The sequence below is a fragment of the Gavialis gangeticus genome, unplaced genomic scaffold, assembly GCF_001723915.1.
Source record: "Gavialis gangeticus isolate Ggan-Ray unplaced genomic scaffold, GavGan_comp1, whole genome shotgun sequence".
Taxonomy (NCBI): domain Eukaryota; kingdom Metazoa; phylum Chordata; order Crocodylia; family Gavialidae; genus Gavialis; species Gavialis gangeticus.
Genome location: NW_017729024.1, coordinates 165,590,972 through 165,607,473, shown reverse-complemented (window position 1 = coordinate 165,607,473; position 16,502 = coordinate 165,590,972). Strand labels below are relative to the sequence as shown.

The window sequence follows — 16,502 nt, the reverse complement described above, 5'->3', positions numbered from 1 at the left end:
CTTTTCGGGGGGGGGGGGGCGTCGATTCATTTAATCCTCGCTGGGGGCTTGCTGCAAAGTCTGCTGGAGATGATGGCAAGGCCTTTGCTAAGGAGGCTTTAGAGCGGCCTCAAAAGCCGCTCTCACTGTTGGGGCATAGGATGGGAGGTTTGCGTGCTGCGAGTGCATGCCTTCGCCCCTTCCCAGAGACACCCGTTGCCATGCATTTGAATGCAGGAAGCATCTTGCAGCGTGCAGCATTCAAAAATAGCCCTCCAAAAAAACAGCAGCCGGCTCCAATACCCACATGCGGCGTGTTTGTCAAGTGCTGGTATTAGGCCTGCCGCTGCACCCGATGGCAGTAATTATTACCGTCAAGTCAAAGGCCCCCCGCGAGGGAGCCCTGCCTCGGTGCCAACAGACCCGCACAGCGAGGAGAGCTCCTGCCAGCAGCATCCATCGTGCACAGGCGCGCGCAGGGGCTGAGCTTCCCTGGCTGTACGGAAAGTTTAAGGCACTTGAGGGTCTTCACCGGTGTGGGTCTCGGAGGATGCAAACTCTTGTAGAAGTGCGGTGCTGTTCCTTGGGGTCGGGCTTTCTCTTTGCTTGGCTTGCAGGTGCACTGGGGGGGTGGGTTGTTGCTCCTTTAAGATACCCTGAACCTGAAATTTCCCCACTTTAACAGCCCCGAGAATCACAATAATTAAGCAAAATGCTTTGGGATGAGGCCGTGGTCATAATAGGAGAACATTCTCCTGTCGGCTGCGCAGTTTTAGCCAAAAAGGCTGGGACAGAGAGGCCCCCATGCTCCTCGACCCCCTTCCAAACCCTGGGCTTAAAAAATAAAAGAGGTTCATCTCCACTTTGGAAACTTGATGGCTCTCTGTTTCCTTTCTTTCAAAGACAGCCCCGGTTCTGAAGAGCAAGGGTTGGAGGCCAGCGGCAGAGGAACCCCGAGGAGGTTGATGAGAAATTGGGGACGTGCCTGGAAGTCTGGACCGGTCGAGAGGTAAGAAGTCACTTGGTTTATTTGTGGGCCTGTTTGTTGCTGGCTTTATGCATCACAAAGGATGTGTGGACAGAGTGAAAAGAGTCCAGCGGAGAGTGAGAAAAATGATTACGGGCCTGGGAGGCTGGGCGGATGAGTAAAGGAGGAGCGAGCGAGGGGTCATCGAGTCTGGAGAAGAGCAGACTTTGATCACAGTCTTCAAATCCGTGACAGGCAATGGCAGAGGATGGAGATGGGGCCGTCGGGGACAGGACTGGGAGGAATAGCCTCCAGCGGCAGCAGGGGAAATGGAGGTTGGAGATTAGGGGAAACGTTGGGACTCAGCGCGGTCAAGCGTTGCAGCGGGCGCCTAGAGAAGCGGAGGAGTCTCCATCTGTGGCTGTTTTCAAGAGCCAGTTGCACAGGCCCGTGGCTGGGTGGTCTAGTCAGGGCGGATTTGGGGGGCTGGACTAGACAGGACCTCGTCTGGTCCCTTCCAGCCCAACTTTCCTATGATTCATTGCCCGTCTAAGGCTCCTTTGCAACCTGAGTCTCCGTATGACCCAAGAGGGTTAGGAGCTCGGTGCCTGGTGCCCCCACCCAACTTTGGCTTGCAGCTGACTGCACAGAAGGCAAGTGTTGGCTTTCATCAGTGCTTTGTCTTGGGGAAGAGAGCCGGGATGTGCAAAGGGTCTCGGACTGCACGTGAGAGGTGGGGAGGTCTCTGCAGCATCTTCTGCAGGTCAGGTCCCGGGTGGGTGGCTTTTACCTCTGAAGCTAAGCAGGGTCAGGGTGGTCAGCCCTGCTCTAGGAGATGCCCAGAGAAAGTTGTGCTGGCAGCATTGCATCGCAGTGGGGGGAAGCCGCTGGCATGTCTGCTCAAGGTCCTCTGGTGCCTTCAATAGCACGCCCGCTTGTCCCAGAGCTTGGGCAGGTTCCCAGTGTGTAAGCAAATATTATGCATCATTGAACAAGGCAGGAGGTGATGGAAGAGAGGCTGACAGGTCCTCTCCTCAAGTGGAGCAACCACCTTCCCAGCGTACCGCTGCACGCTCCATGATGCAGTCGCCTACTACTCCTGCACCATTGCAGACAAGACAGCAGTGCAATCGCACGACGTTGTCCCTGATGAGATACCGGGACACCTCTAACAAGTCTGCGGAGAACGTAGTCAGTAGGCTGTTGCAAACCCTTGGAAGAAACAGTCTACGCCGCGGCTGAACTTTTCTATGTGGCGGGTTCCGGTTGTAGGAAGGTGCGTGTTCGGGGTGGCTTCATTTAAAATGCATTTCTCTCAATGCCAGAGAAGAACAATCGAGCGGGGATTGTCATTGTTTGCATAACGCGGGGAATTGTTTGCTAGAATTGCTTGTGCATAATTTCCCCGATCTTGAAGAAACAGCCATCTTCATTAAACACTCCCCCTCTTGAACGCAACTTGGGTTTCAAGAGGCTTGATCGAGGCTTTGCTTTCCCCTTTCCAGGGGCTTCTCCCTGCTCCCAACTTTCCCCGCTCTGCCAGGAGATTCCCGCGGACCCAGGGGCGTTCTCGTGCCCCTTATATGCACCGGCGACCAAGACTGTTTTTGCTTCGCTGTGGTGGAGGCAAAGCCTGAGACCACTGGGAACTTTCTACCTGAGGTTCAAAGGCTCAGGCTGAGACCCTCCAGGAGGTCCAGGTTGCAAATAGATGCTGGAAGGATCCTGTGTAGAAACCAAAGCTGCAGGGCAGGGTGGAAGCAGCAGGCATTGCCCATCCTGGCTACTGGCAAAAATTGTTTTTCCCCCAATATCTAAGGACGTAGATCCCAGCCTGACACTAGCATGGCTCCATCCTGCCAGCGGAGTGATTTGGGCAGTCCCAATGGAAAAGCCCTTTTTGCTGCCCTGGCCGTGCCCGCGTGTTTCCAGGAGAGTCGCTCCAGATGCATACGAGCACGGCCGCTCGGCATCTACCTGGGCCAGTGTCCCGGGTAAAGGACTCAGTTTACCCTGCTGTGTCCAGAAGTGGGTCTAACCCTGCAGCTGCCTTCCTGGCTAGTTTCCTGTGTTACTTTCCCCCCTTCTTTCCTCCCCGCACCCCGCTTCCCCTGACCCACACCCCTCTCCGTACTCAGGGCCGATGGCAGGATTGCTCCCAACTCCTTTTATTGGCAGAGCGGCTCGAGCTGTGGGCATCGCTAATGATAGCAATTACCATTGCACACTGGCTAGGAGGTACCACTGCGGTAATGGGAGGGAGGGGGGCATGCGAAATGAGCTAATATGCTAAGATAAATTAGCAGTGTAAAATCAGCCACGGGCCTAGTCGGCGATCTGACAAACGCGCCGCAGCTTTGTTACCGGCGCGGCTGAATTGGATTAACGGCGGGGCTGACGGGAACGAGGGGCAGAGTTTATTAAGGGCTCCAAACACACATGCTAATGCTTAATGCTGCGGGTTGCTCTCCTTGGAGCTGCTGAATGATACTTGCTGATACTATCGCCATGGCCTGAGTGCTCGGGGCGGCTCTCTAGGATATCATCCTGAGCCGGCAAGGGAGCAATTCCCTTTGAAAGTGATGCCCTGGGTCTCTCTTTCTCAGCCCTTGCAGCGCTGCCAAGCATCTGAGGTGTCGGTGGGATGCTGACTTGGCCGGGGGGGAGCACGGTCGCCTGGCGTGGTCAGCAGCTTGCAGTCAGCTCCTATAGCAGCCCGGTCCTGCAGGGTGCTGGCACCCGGTTTGGGATCTGTGGGGTGGTCTGGAAGCACGTGGAGGGTCCAGCTGAGAAGCTGGCACTGTGCAAGGGGGGAATGGGCCTGGCCCTGCATGCACGGGCAGCAAAAAGGAGAGCATCACCAGGCTTCCCGTGCCTCTGCAGTATGGGGAGGTTGCGGGTACGGGGTGTCCTTGAGGGTTCCCAGATCCCTCTCTGCTCTGCCAATGCACGGTGCCCATTGAGATCCTCCTTTGCATCCCTGCTAAGATCCTGGGGAGATGAGAGCACTCGTGCCCGGGCGCAACGGGCTTGCACACACCGACACTTGCACGTTATCTGGGGAGCTCAATCTTAGGTCTGCACAGAGGCACCTAGTGCCCTCTCCTCTCTGAGGAGCGGGAGGGATGGACACACGGACTTGAAGGCTCAGCACGAGGTTGGCAGTGGCTGCAGGCAGTTTCAGCAGGACCCGGATTAGCCGGCGGACTAGTCCAGCTTGGCTGGCAGAGGAACGCACCCCTGCTGTTGGGCCCTTTGGCAGATGTGTAAATACAGACTAATTGCATTTAATGGCTGCTCGTTCCGCAGCCCCCGAGCAGGGGCGGGAGCCGCGCAGGGTTTGCCTTCATCAGACCTGCAATCTCTGGCTCATAAAATTATTCTGCGTAGCATGCGGCACGCTGCAGCGAGGGACCCTGCCCAGCCCCATGCCCGGCGGCTAAGGCCCTGCGGAGCTCACCAAGCATGCAGCAGACGTGCAAGGGAAGGGGGACGAGGAGCTCCTTTGTCTGGGGGAGATGGGTCTGGGTCCTAGGGGGAAGTTTGCAGAGGGCTGGCTTGCAGAGCATGCTGCTAGGTGTGGCTGGTGCATGCTCCCAGGTGTGGGTGTTTCTATGTCCCCTGCTGTGTGTGCACATGTGCGTGCATGCACACGCATCTGTGTGCTTGCGTGTGTGTGGCTGCTGTATCCTGTCTGAGATGCTCTGGGAGCAGCAGGCACCTGCCAGAGCAGTTTGTTGACGTGGTGCCTCTGGGTCAGCCTCGGTGGTGTCATTCTCCTGGCTCGTGGCAAGCCAGCACGTGGCAGCCCCTGGTGTCACCCCCTGCCACAGCTCGCAGGGTCACTGGGCTATGTGTCATAGAAATCCTAGAGCAGCGCGGCTGGAAGGGAGGCCCAGAGGTCACAGCTAGTCCAAGCCCGGTCTGAGGCAGGATCAGCCCAGTGCAAACCAGCCCAGACACAACCAGTGTGCAACCTCAGAGCAAAACTTCAGCCACCCTGACACAGCCCCAGGCATCACACCTGGCCCTGCCTCAGGGAAAGCAGGGGGACTGCGGTGGTCACAGTCAAGTTGCTGCAAAGGGCGTTCATAGACACTCAAGAGACCCCAGGCAGAGGCCGTGCCCCCGCTGCAGAGGAAGGCAACCCCCTCCCCCCACCCCAGTCCAGACCAGTGTGACCAGGGAGAAATCCTTGCCTGCCCCAGTGCAGCATCGGGCTGAGCCTGAGCACAGGGGCAAGCCCCTCCAGCCAGGCCCCTGCAGGGTTGGTCCCAGCAGGAGCATTGGCCCAGCCCGGGCTGCAGCAGTGCCAGCGCCTCTGGGGGAGGCTTCAAACCTCCCAAGACATGGAGCAGAAAGGGGGTAACTATCAGGCCCACCATGCACCAGCTGCTCCATTCTCCTGCCACTAGTTTTAAGACCACCAAGCCTGTGAAACCGATCTCCATGCAGCACCGATGAATGGCTCGTCCTGTAAAGCCCTCCTACAAACCCAGGCCGGTCCTGTGCCCTCACAGCACAACTTTCATGGGTATGGGTGAGTGTGTCCATGCAAGGCCTGGGCAGCAGAGAGAGTGGGTCAGGCTCAGCCCAACTTCAGCCTTTCTAAAGTTCCTCCTGCCCATCAGCCGGCCACCCTCAAAGGGGAATAGGCGGACATGCAATAGCTCAGGCATCGGGGTCCAGGCTTCCCAGTAAATAGCAGGATGCTCTCCCTGCAGAGCTAATAGGATTTGACATTTTTAAAAAGGAGAGCTTCCGGAAAGCTAAAGCAGTGATTCCCTAAGGGTGTGCCAGGGTCTATCCGTATTAGATCTGACCCACTGAGACCTCGTCTGGCCCAAGGGGTTCCCCCACAGGCCTAGAAATGTGGCTGGGGGGGGGGGGGAGGCAGTTATCCAGCCAATGGGGTCAAAAGGTTGGGCATCATATCACTGTGTAAGTCTTATTGATGGATGGATATGCATGCATACACATGCACACACATACATACATATGTCAGTAGTAAAGGGACACGCTTATGTCCATACACACACACTGTTTGGGTTATAAAAGGCAAGTGTGCCAACAATTTTAACCGAGACAAAATGTGCCCTGGGGATCTGAAGTTTGGGAAGCACCGATCTAAAGTGGTGGCAGATGACAGAACAAGGAGCAATGGGCTCAAGTTGCAGCAAGGGGAGTTAAGGGTGGGTATTTGGAAAAACTTTCTCACTAGGAGGGCGGTGAAGCCCTGGACTGGGTTACCCAGAAATGACAGAGTCTCCGTCCTTGGAGGTTTTGAAGACCCGGGTAGACAAAGTCTTGCCTGGGATGATGTAGTTGGGGCTGGTCCTGCCTGGAGTAGGGGGTTGGACTAGATGTGACCCCCTGAGCTCCCTTCCACCCTCCTTGTCTGTGAGTCTATGAAAATTCTCCCTTTCGATGGAGCAGCTGATCCTGATCAGTGTAATTCATGGGGGAGCTTGGGCGGTTTCCTTTTCTTCTGTTCCCAGGGCTGCAGGGCATTGAGGCTGGCTGGGAGCTGCAGGAGCAAAGGACTTTCTCTCCCTCACCGTCCTGTCTTGCTGCGGGTGCTGAGTGCACAGCGCCATCCTGCTTCCTTGCTCCATGAGGTGCTGAGTGCTTGAAACTGAGCTAGGCTCTGTGACTGCTTCCTTGCAAAAGCTACCCACTTTGTGCCCCGGGGTATTACTACTGGGTTTCGAATGGGACCTGGCATTTTGTGGGATGGCAGCGGAGGGGGAGGAGGAGGAGGAGGAAGCTTAGACCGAGCTGGAGCTCTGCTCTGGCAGCTTCCTAAATGCCTGGCTGACCTTTCCCGGCCTGGCTTCTCTTGACCAAGCTGTTGGTCTGCTTCCTGCACTGTTGACCGTTCCCGGCCCCTGGCGCTTCCCGCGCCTGGTCCGAGCGCTCTGCTCCGGCAGAACAACATTGCAAACATCCTTTCCTCTCCCTGCGCTTTGCGTGTATCCCTCTCCGGAGGGTCGGTAGCGATGGCTGGGACTTTCCACTGGTGAGTGGGCGAGCCTGGAAGCAGATGAAACCACACGTGGGCTGCCTACCGGTGAGGATGTTGCACGAGTTTTACTCACTTGGGCAGGTGTGCAATGCACAGCCCAGGCGGCTCGCCATGTGAAAGGCAGGCCAGGGGGCTGCATTAGGCACGATGGGTGTCCATTCCCGACCAAGGAGGGACAGATATGCTGGTGTGTGTGAGCATGCACCTGTGCATATTTCCCGGCCAGCTTGCACAGCAGCGGGAGGCCCTGGAGAGCGCTGTGTGCAGCAGGAGAGAAGCACCGCGGGGTTGGAAACCCCCAGCGTGGAAGAGACAGTCCCTGCCTGGGTCACTCTCAGCTCCCAGGCTTTGCATGGCAGCACTGTTGAAGCACTCCATCGTCTGTCTTCTGCCCACTTGCCCGGTGGCATTGATGGTCTGAGCATCAATAGGGAAGTGCTGGGAGCGAGGATCACCATGACACTTGTGTCCCCAGAGATGGCAGGGGCATAGCAGGGATGATACAGCCCTCATTTGCTGCCTTGTCTCTCTCCTGATGCTGAAAGACAGTGCTTCCCCTGTCATAGCTGCATCCTTCAGTGAGGATGTCACTTTACCCTGCCTGGAGAAGTGTGCTTCTGGTCAGGATGGGCATCTCCAGGCCTGGGGCAATGCAAGTGGCACACATCTCTGCTCTCTCAGGTCTGCGATGCAAGTGAGGACACATTTAGCTGTAATGTTGCTAGCTCAGCAGTGGCTTTGGGGTGGGCTGTAGAAACCCACCCCAGCCCCAGGGTGCTTACCTAGGTGGGTGGCTCATGTGCCACCATGCTTTCTCTGCCAGTGGCCCTGCTAGAGAGAGGAAAGTTTGCCAAAATCACTCCTCCAACTGATGTTCAGCTCCTTTCTCTTTCTCTGCTGCTTTCCCAGGCTGCAGTACAGCCCTTTGGTGTGGAGAGGAAAACTCCAGGGCAGTCAGCGATGCCTGTCCCTCTCTCTTCTGGCCTCGCTGCAAGTCTGATCACTCCCCACATCTGCTGCCTCCCTCAGCTGGGACCTGCCCCCTCAGTGGCCTGGATGCCACTGCTGTGTGCCCACCCTCCGGCTGGGGGACAGCAGCTGGAGGATGCAGGCAACAGCAGATTGATTGGACTTGGCCTGCCCCCAGTACTCTGGTGTTGGGAGAGAGCCTGCCTCTCCTTGCTATCTCCAGAGAGCAGGGTGACACTGGCCCTTGCTGCCAGACTTAATCCCTGTGGCTCCGGGCTCAGGTCCCAGCATCCGTACTCATAGGCTTCTCCCAGAATCGCGGTTCTTGTGTCAGTGCATTTCCAGCAAAGGAGCTTGGGCTGCCAAGCAAACACCAGCTAAGAGTCGTGGTGTGTACAGGCACCCCCTGCTCTTAGCTGGTGCTTGCTTGATGGAGAGGTGCCGGCTGGGGCACAAGGCTGGAGTATCATCAGAATCACCTGGGACCTTGGTTTTCCTTTCCTAAGGATCCTTGACATCACTGAGCATAGCAGCATAGGAAATGAGAGTAGGCAAGGACCATGCGGGGAACGGATGGGTTAGTGCTCACAGGACTGGGTCAAGAGCACCTTGTGCTTAGAGTCATAGCATTGTAGCCTCATAGGGAAGCAGGGTAGGAGGGACCTGCCAAGGTCACAGCTAGTCCAGCCCCTGCCTGAGGTAGGATCAGCCCTGCCCAGACCAACCCAGATAAACCCCTTGTCCAGTCTCTGAGCAGCAAGAGGGGGTTCATGGATGCTCCAGAGACCCCAGGTAGAGGCCATGCCCACTGCAGAGAAAAGCAAACCCCCACAATCTGTACCATTCTGACCATGGGGGCGGGGGGGAATCCCTTCCTGACCCCAAATATAGTGAACCTGGGTGGAGGGGCAAGCTACTCGCCATGGATCTTTGGGCAGTTCCCTGTGCCCTCCCTGCAACATCATCCCAGCCGGGGTGGCAGGTGTGGATCTTGGACCAGCTGGAGCTTTAATCTGACTCCTTATAGCAGGTCTCATGCCCTCATGAGCTCAACTCTGCAGCTAAGCCAGGTCTTTGCATTTCCTGCGATTGCCCTGCAGTGTGTGAGACTGACATGGCAAACCACAGAGCTGGGGGTGAGACACATGAACAGGACCTGCAGAAAAGGAGGATAACATTTTGCTTTGAAGCCTGCTGGTACTCTAGCGGGGGAAGTGGCTAAGGGGGCCCCATCCAGCAGTAGGCAAGCAAACTGGTGTGCCACCTCTGAGAAAGAGGACTAACCAGGGCCTTCATTTGAGACAGGAATTGAATCCCAAACAAGCCCCTCCAATGTATCTATCTCCCCACGGCCACAGATGGAAATGCCGATGTGCATGAGCCGTTCACAACCTTCTGGATCAAAGCTGGGGAGCACTGGAAACCCCAGGAGCAACTCTGAGCAAGGCAAGCTCTTCCCATCTCAGCCCTGCTCCACACGTGGAGGTTGGCACCAACTCAAGGTCTCTCACAGGCAAGACTGAACCCCAGCTGGGTACCCATTCCTTGTGCATCTTGCTTGTGACTTGTGTGGACTCACACGTGGTCTATTGTGTCCCCACCAAGGCATCCCATCCATGCAAGGCTCACAGGAAAGAAGGGGGGAAGTTTGTTTCCAGGTCCAGCAAGATGCTGCACTGTCTTGTCTGGTACCACCTCCCGGTGTGGGAGAGACCCTCTTGGAAGAGACGGGGCCAAGGCAGATTGTTGTTGTTCCTCCTCTAAGCAGGCTAAGCCATCAGGGCTTCTGCAAAGGCGATAATACTTCCCATGGCACTCAACGGTGCTATGCACTTGATTGGCACAGCCCATATTCTGGATGGGAACTTCCTCTGGATCTAAGGGGCTGTAATGGCTATAGCCTAATCCACTGTGGAAGTGGAGCAAGCCCTTTAGCACATAGCAGGGCATGGAAGAAATGGTCATTAATCAATAGGTGAAGTCCCAAGGTCATCGAACCCGACTTTGCCTTAGGAAGGGTGGACTAAATGCGGAGTGAGGTGGCCCAGAGTTTTGACCCTATTCTAGCTGGCACAGATGTAGCAGAGCTTTTTGCTGATCATGCCTTTCATTGTGAATCTGGTCTGTCTGTCTGTCTCCACCAGCCCATCATCCATTCCTTGGAACAGATGGTTCCTTGTCATTTTATCCAGGCATATTTTTCAGATGAATTGTTTACTTGCTCCAGAAATGCAGATGAGGGTCGATCGAAATTATCTGCAAATCTGCCAAAAAAAATGGCCAAATCTGTCAAACTATTGCAGCCAATATAAAATTTTGGAAAAAATGGAATGATTCTATGGGGAAGATGAATGTTATACTTCGAGCGTGCAAAGGGCACTTAAAACGTGAACACCCACATGTTAAAGCTCGCTAATTCATGCTAAGTACCCTCCGAGCATCTTAAAGTAATGCAGCTTCAGGCAAGGGCTATGACTGGGCCGTGCTACCCAGCTCGTGTTAGGGTAACTTCAGTCTGCTCCCATGAGATAAAAGGTCCATCTACACATGCACTTTAAAATGCATTAGCCTATTTTAATGTGCATTAAAGCATCTCAAAGGGTGTCTATACTCAATTAATTGAGTCTGTTGGAGCATGGTAATTACTGTGCTCCAGCAGACTCCAGCATCATGTGTACCAGCATCCCCGCACTAAAAAATGGTGGTGGGGGCACCTTAACTAAAACTTGTTCAATGGGGATGCTGATACAAGTGATGCTCTGGGTGTTTCAATTAGAACAGCTCTTGGAGCTACTCTAATTAAAGTGTACCCCCCCCCCCAACTCTCAGAGCACATGTATACACACCCAGATCAGAGCTGTGCAGGGGAACAAATGGTATTAACCCTTTAACATGCGACTGCTCACCACACGGTCTACCTATAATACCTCTTAATACTCCACAGATGTAGTGTAACTTCACTCCATCGCAACCAAGAAAAACAAATATGGAGCATTTGCTTGAAAGCAGAGGTGCAATGGCTGCTCAGCTCATTTTGTGGAGGAAGCCGAATATTTGTCACGCTGATTTGGTTCCAAATGAGCGTTTGTTTGTTTAATGTTATTTTTTTTGGCTCGGGCAGAGAACCGAAACATCCGCTATTCATTCACCTCTGCTCCAACATGCCTGCTGGGTCGTTTGGGCACGTGGAGTTGAGAAGGCGGGTGCATTCACGTGCCGTCTGCTCGGATGGATAGGTGCTGGGCATTGGTTGCTAAATCTCCTGGTGCTAAATTCTGCCCTGTGCATGGGTGGTTTAGCTCGTGCAGCTGAGCGCAAAGGACCTTTCTTCTCACATGACCTGAAGGACCGCTAGCCGGTCACCCAACGTGGAGAACATCTCGGCATGCTTGTGAGCATCTGGCAGGCGGCTGAGTGACGTGAGATTGGTGGCTCCCAGATGGGGGGTCTTGCAAAGCTCTTTGAGATGAAGAGACTTTCCCTTGAACTGCCCGGTGGGAGAAAAGTGACACATCTCCTCCCCTTGGTGGGAAAATCTCCTTTTTTACAGGGTGATTTTGCATCTCTTTGAATTCAGCTGGCAGCCGCTTTGCCAAGGCTGAACCTTACGCCTGCCCGCACCGTTCCTGGGCTCAGATATGACAGACACGTGCCAAGGAGAATCACTGAGATGGACAGATTTGTGTGCATGCGTGTGAGAGAGAGAGAGAGAGACTAAGTATGCGTGTGTGTGTGTGTGTGTGCGCGCTTTGAGTATTCCCCATTAATTAATGGACACTGGAGGCTGTCGTCTTGGTGATGTTGCTGTAATAAGAGTGCTCAGTGGGGGGTGATAAATTGCTTGTAGGACATGATGGCAGGGAACGCTGGGTGAGCCCGTGCAGGGGGGAAGGCCTGTAGATGTTGTGGGCGAACCTCTGCCCTGGTGTGAATGGGGAGCAGAGCCAGGTCCCCGAGTCGTCCAGTGGCCCTGCAGCAGGGGACCGGAGTTGAGGCCAGGCTACCCCGTGTCCGTTGGTCACCCAGAGACACCCCCATGCAACCACGTACATGCAGGTAGGGGAACCCCACATCCAGGGGCTGCTGTGCCCCTTTGCCAAGCCCACTAGGATGAGGAGAGGCAGGGTTAGGAGCCTTATCCCCCGTGGATAGAGCCCTAATTGTGTCTCCTGGGTCTCCGAGACAGTCCAGTGTCCAACGGGGCCATTAGATAATCTCATTTGGCCTTTTGCATAGCACAGGCCGGTACATCTTGCCCAGATACCCTGCTGGCTCCAGCTTTTTGTGCCCACCTGTCATGTGCCACATGGAAAACAGGCAACCAGCACCCGAGACCTCCACCAAGGGGTGACACTGGGGCAGGTCGGGTATACCTAGCTGGGCCCAGTGAGAGCTCCCTACCCCTCTGCACATCTACCCTGCCCTCAAACTGACTTCAGACATTTTCCTGCCCCTCCTTCCTGACCCCAACTCTGGGGATAAGCTGTGCCTGAGCCTGGGAGGGGTCTCTGCCCCAGCTCCGAGCACGTGTCCACCCTTCCCAGCAGCTTGACTCCAGCAAGGCCGGTCCCTGATGCTCCAGTGCAATGCACACAAAAGTTCCCCAGCCCTCCCAGGAGACATCGAGCCAGTTGTGCATTGGTGGGGGGAAAGTTCCTTCCTGACCCCGGAAAAGCCCCGAAGCATGAGGGTGATTATAGCAAGCAGCTCCAGATATCTATCCTGAAAGCACCTGCAGGCTCCGAGTGAGTTGGGGGTCCCGACAGACCCACAGCGGCCCCAAGGACCTTGCTGCCTGCCCCGCCGGGTGGCACCGGGGGAATAACCTCCGCGTGCAAGTATAACCGAGCTCTCCGAAACGGGGAAATGGAGCCGCGTTACGTGAGGTCGCGAGCCATTACCTCGAGGGGGCCTTCATCAGGCGATGAATTCTACTTAATAAAATAAATACGGAGAGAAAATGTAATTGGATTTCATTTATTACCCAGTTCCGCCTAGCAGCCCGGATTATACAAAGGCAATTAGAGCGAGCTCTCCATTAATAGCTCTCTCCCCGCCACCCAATGGGCTCGTTCCTTCTGGCTCAGATCATTTCCTTTCTTGGAGCCAGCGCCTGGCAGCTAAAGGCTCAGGGGGCACAGCGCCGCTGCCAGGGGACTGCACACAAAGAGAGCCCTTGTTGCCGGCGTTTGCAGAGGCGGTGGCAGTGAGAGCACCGCCTTACCGAGGAGCCTTGGCGAAGCAATGGGTCTCTCTCCTCTTGGCAAGGAAAGGCCCAGCCCTGCCACCCACCTGAGACCTTGCCAGCCCCTTTGCTGACTCTGGCCGCCGTGCCAAATTCGATGCCGCTGCTGCGGAGACTTGGGAAAATCTCTTGTCCCCATTGCATCAGGTCTTCCTTCCCTTCTGTCCCCTGTCTTTCTCCCCAAGCGGCTAGGGAAGCCAGGGTCCGGCCAGGATCCGCAAAGGAGCGCACCGTGCAGGACCGGGGATTGCTGACCCCGTGCAAGCATCTGCACCTGGGCGAGATGCTGTGACCGGGGAGGGCCTCAGCATCGCGGTGACTGAGCATGGCATGGGAACCGCCCGCCGTGTGCTAAGGCAATACTTGGAGTAGGGGTGAGTATATCAAAGGCCTCTCCTCTCCCCCCCGCCGACCCCCAGGGTGATTTCAGCTGCACTGGGGACACCAGCAGCAATTAATTACACCCCCATGGGCTGCTTCTAAGCGATCCCCTGTGGGCTCCACGTCACCGACCTCTGCCCAGAGGCCAGGCTGGGCCCGTAACGGGGCATCCGAGGCTGCCATGCAAGGCCAAGGATTTGGCCTGGGGCAGCGTCTGCAGCAGAGACGGAGAATAAGGGCTGGGAGGATCTCTCTGAAGCCGTAATTGAAAGCGCTGGGGACAGCTGCTTGGGAGCTGTCATGTCCCCGGGATAGAAAGCTGGCGCTGGGATGGCTCTTGTCACAGAAAACAATGTACAGGTTAATCTGTATTGAAGGCTCCTCTCTGTCTCCCAGCTCCTAATCCCTGTTTACAAGACGGGAGCAGAAGAGACAATTATCATGGAAATAGCAGGGAAGAGACGGAATTGGCTCCCCTCGCACAGTAATTGAAGGTGGGGGTGACCCGAGTGTGCATCGTGTGTGCCAGCAAGTGGGGAAAAGGTGTGCAAAGCCATTGGGGGCTGGGTACGAGTGACGTGTGTGTGCATGTGAGGCCATATGGGGTCAACCTGTTGTGCCGGGGAATCTAGGGTGAGCGTGCACTAACGAGCGTGAGTGCACTCGTGCATTATGGGAGGTACCTGTAGCTGCATGCTGCTTCTTGCGGCCTGCTTTCCCAGGATCACAGCGTCGGAGACCATGCATGCCCTCTCTGCGGTGGAAAGCCCTCTTCCCTGTTGCAAGCTTACACGCGTGGAGCTCCTAGGGCTTTCGGGCAGCCTGCGGGGAAGGAAGCCAGCTTGCCCCCGTGCCGGGAAGCATGCTTTAATCTTTGCCGGAGCACAAAGAGCCCCTTGTGCCTCTGTAATTGTTTGCCTTGGAGAGAATGAAACTCTGAAGCAGCACAAAGGCGCGCGCTGTCTGGGCCATCAGAGGGGTTAAGGGCTTGCATCTTGGCGTGATGGCGCGGGGGATCATGTCTTGCCTGGAGTTTGTTCAGCACCTAGCGCCGTGGCACATGCGTCCCGCTCCTTGGCATCGAGCCTGCATGTTGCACAGCCGAGAAGTCCACCCTTGTACGTGAGGCTGCCTGTGAAGCAGTAGCCTAAGGATGGGTGGGCGAGTGCGGCACGAGCCCAGGCACTGCCGGGACGAAGGCAAAGGGGCCTCTGCCCAACTCTCACTCTGCACCTTCCCTGCAATGGCTCCAGCAGTTGGGGCAGGGGAGCAACCATGGGGCCTGGAGCCTGGCTGCGCCAGCGGAGAGGTGGGATGCAGCCAGGAGCCGAGGGTTAACCTCATCAGGTTTTCGCACCGCTCTGCATGCCTTCTGGTGCCATTAATCCACACAGCGATGCCTTGCCTGATGTCCAAAATCTCTCAGTTATGCCTCAGCTGCAGAGACCTCTGATCTCATTTTATGAGCCTTGAGTAAAGATGACTTGAGGCTGGGGCTGTGTCAAGCCTGACCGTGTATTTTTGCTAGAAGGTCGGATAATGGGTGTGTCTAGGAGGCTCGCGTGCAGCCGGGATGGTTGGGTCTACAGAGAACAAGCCAGGGACTAGGCGACAAACGCTGGTTATGGCCTCAGTGTTGGAGGGGCACTGCCATTTCCAACAGGACAGGGCCTGGGAGAGAAACTCCAGGAGACCACATTGTCTGCATTCAGACATCTCCGGGAAGTGGTGTCCAGAGGAGAGGCCAAGGGAAATGGGCTGATTGAAACTGCAGAAGAGAAGACCGAGGGGGATTGAACAGCAGCCTTCACCTCCCTGCAGGGGGGCTGCAAAGAGGATGGAGCTAGGCTGGTTTCAGTGGGAGCAGATGGCAGGGCAAGGAGCAATGGGCTCAAGCTGCAGCAAGGGAAGTTGAGGTTGGGTATTAGGAAAAACTTTCTTATGATGAGGATAGTAAAGCACTGAAATAGGTTACCCAGAGACATGCTGATGACACTAAGATGTGGGGGGATGTGGGCACGCTAGAAGGGAGGAATAGGCTGCAATCGGACCTAGACAGGCTACAGGGGTGGGCGGACGACAATAGGATGGGATTCAACACCGACAAATGCAAGGTGCTGCACCTGGGGAGGAAGAACCGGCACCATACCTACAGGCTGGGGAACTCCCTTCTCGTCAGCGCAGAGGCAGAAAAGGAACTTGGTGTCATCACTGATGCCAAGATGAACATGGGCCGGCAGTGTGGGGAGGCAGTTAGGAAGGCCAACCACACCTTGTCGTGCATCCACAGATGCATCTCGAGCAGGTCCAGGGGGGTGATCCTTCCCCTCTATGCGGCACTGGTCAGGCCGCAGTTGGAGTACTGCGTCCAGTTCTGGGCGCCGCACTGCAGGAGGGATGTGGACAACATGGAGAGGGTCCAGAGGAGGCCACTCTCATGGTCGGGGGCAGCAGGGCAGGCCCTACGAGGAGAGGCGACGGGACCTGAACCTGTTCAGCCTCCACAAGAAAAGGCTGAGGGGGATCTAGTGGCCTGTTACAAACAGGCTCCTATCCTGGGGGGGCTTTAAGAGGAGGTTAGATGAACACCTTGCTGGGGTTGTTTGACCCCAGTACTCTTTCCTGCCATGGCAGGGGGTTGCACTAGATGATCTACTCAGGTCCCTTCCGACCCTAGAAACTATGAAACTAGTCAGAGGGGATCAGCAGGCACTGGGGGAGTCCCTGTTCCCCCGAGCACCGCCAGGAGTGACCAGGAATAACGGTCACAAGCTGGCAGAGGGGAGATTTAGGCTGGATATCAGGAGGCGCGACTTCACTGTAAGGGCGGCTAGGATCTGGGACCAACTTCCAAGAGAAGTGGTGCTGGCTCCTACCCTGGGGGACTTTAAGAGGAGGCTGGATGAACACCTTGCTGGGGTCATTTGACCCCAGTA

General features: G+C 55.8%; 1 protein-coding gene across 1 annotated transcript in view; it reads left to right on the top strand.

Annotated features, from left to right (window-relative positions):
- The first annotated feature begins 886 nt into the window (after positions 1-886).
- CNTFR (ciliary neurotrophic factor receptor) overlaps positions 887-16,502 on the top strand; it is a 307,232-nt gene continuing 291,616 nt past the window's right edge. Inside the window, exon 1 of the mRNA XM_019518052.1 lies at positions 887-988. The gene's annotated coding sequence lies outside the window, so the exon portion shown is untranslated. The remainder of the gene's footprint in view (positions 989-16,502) is intronic.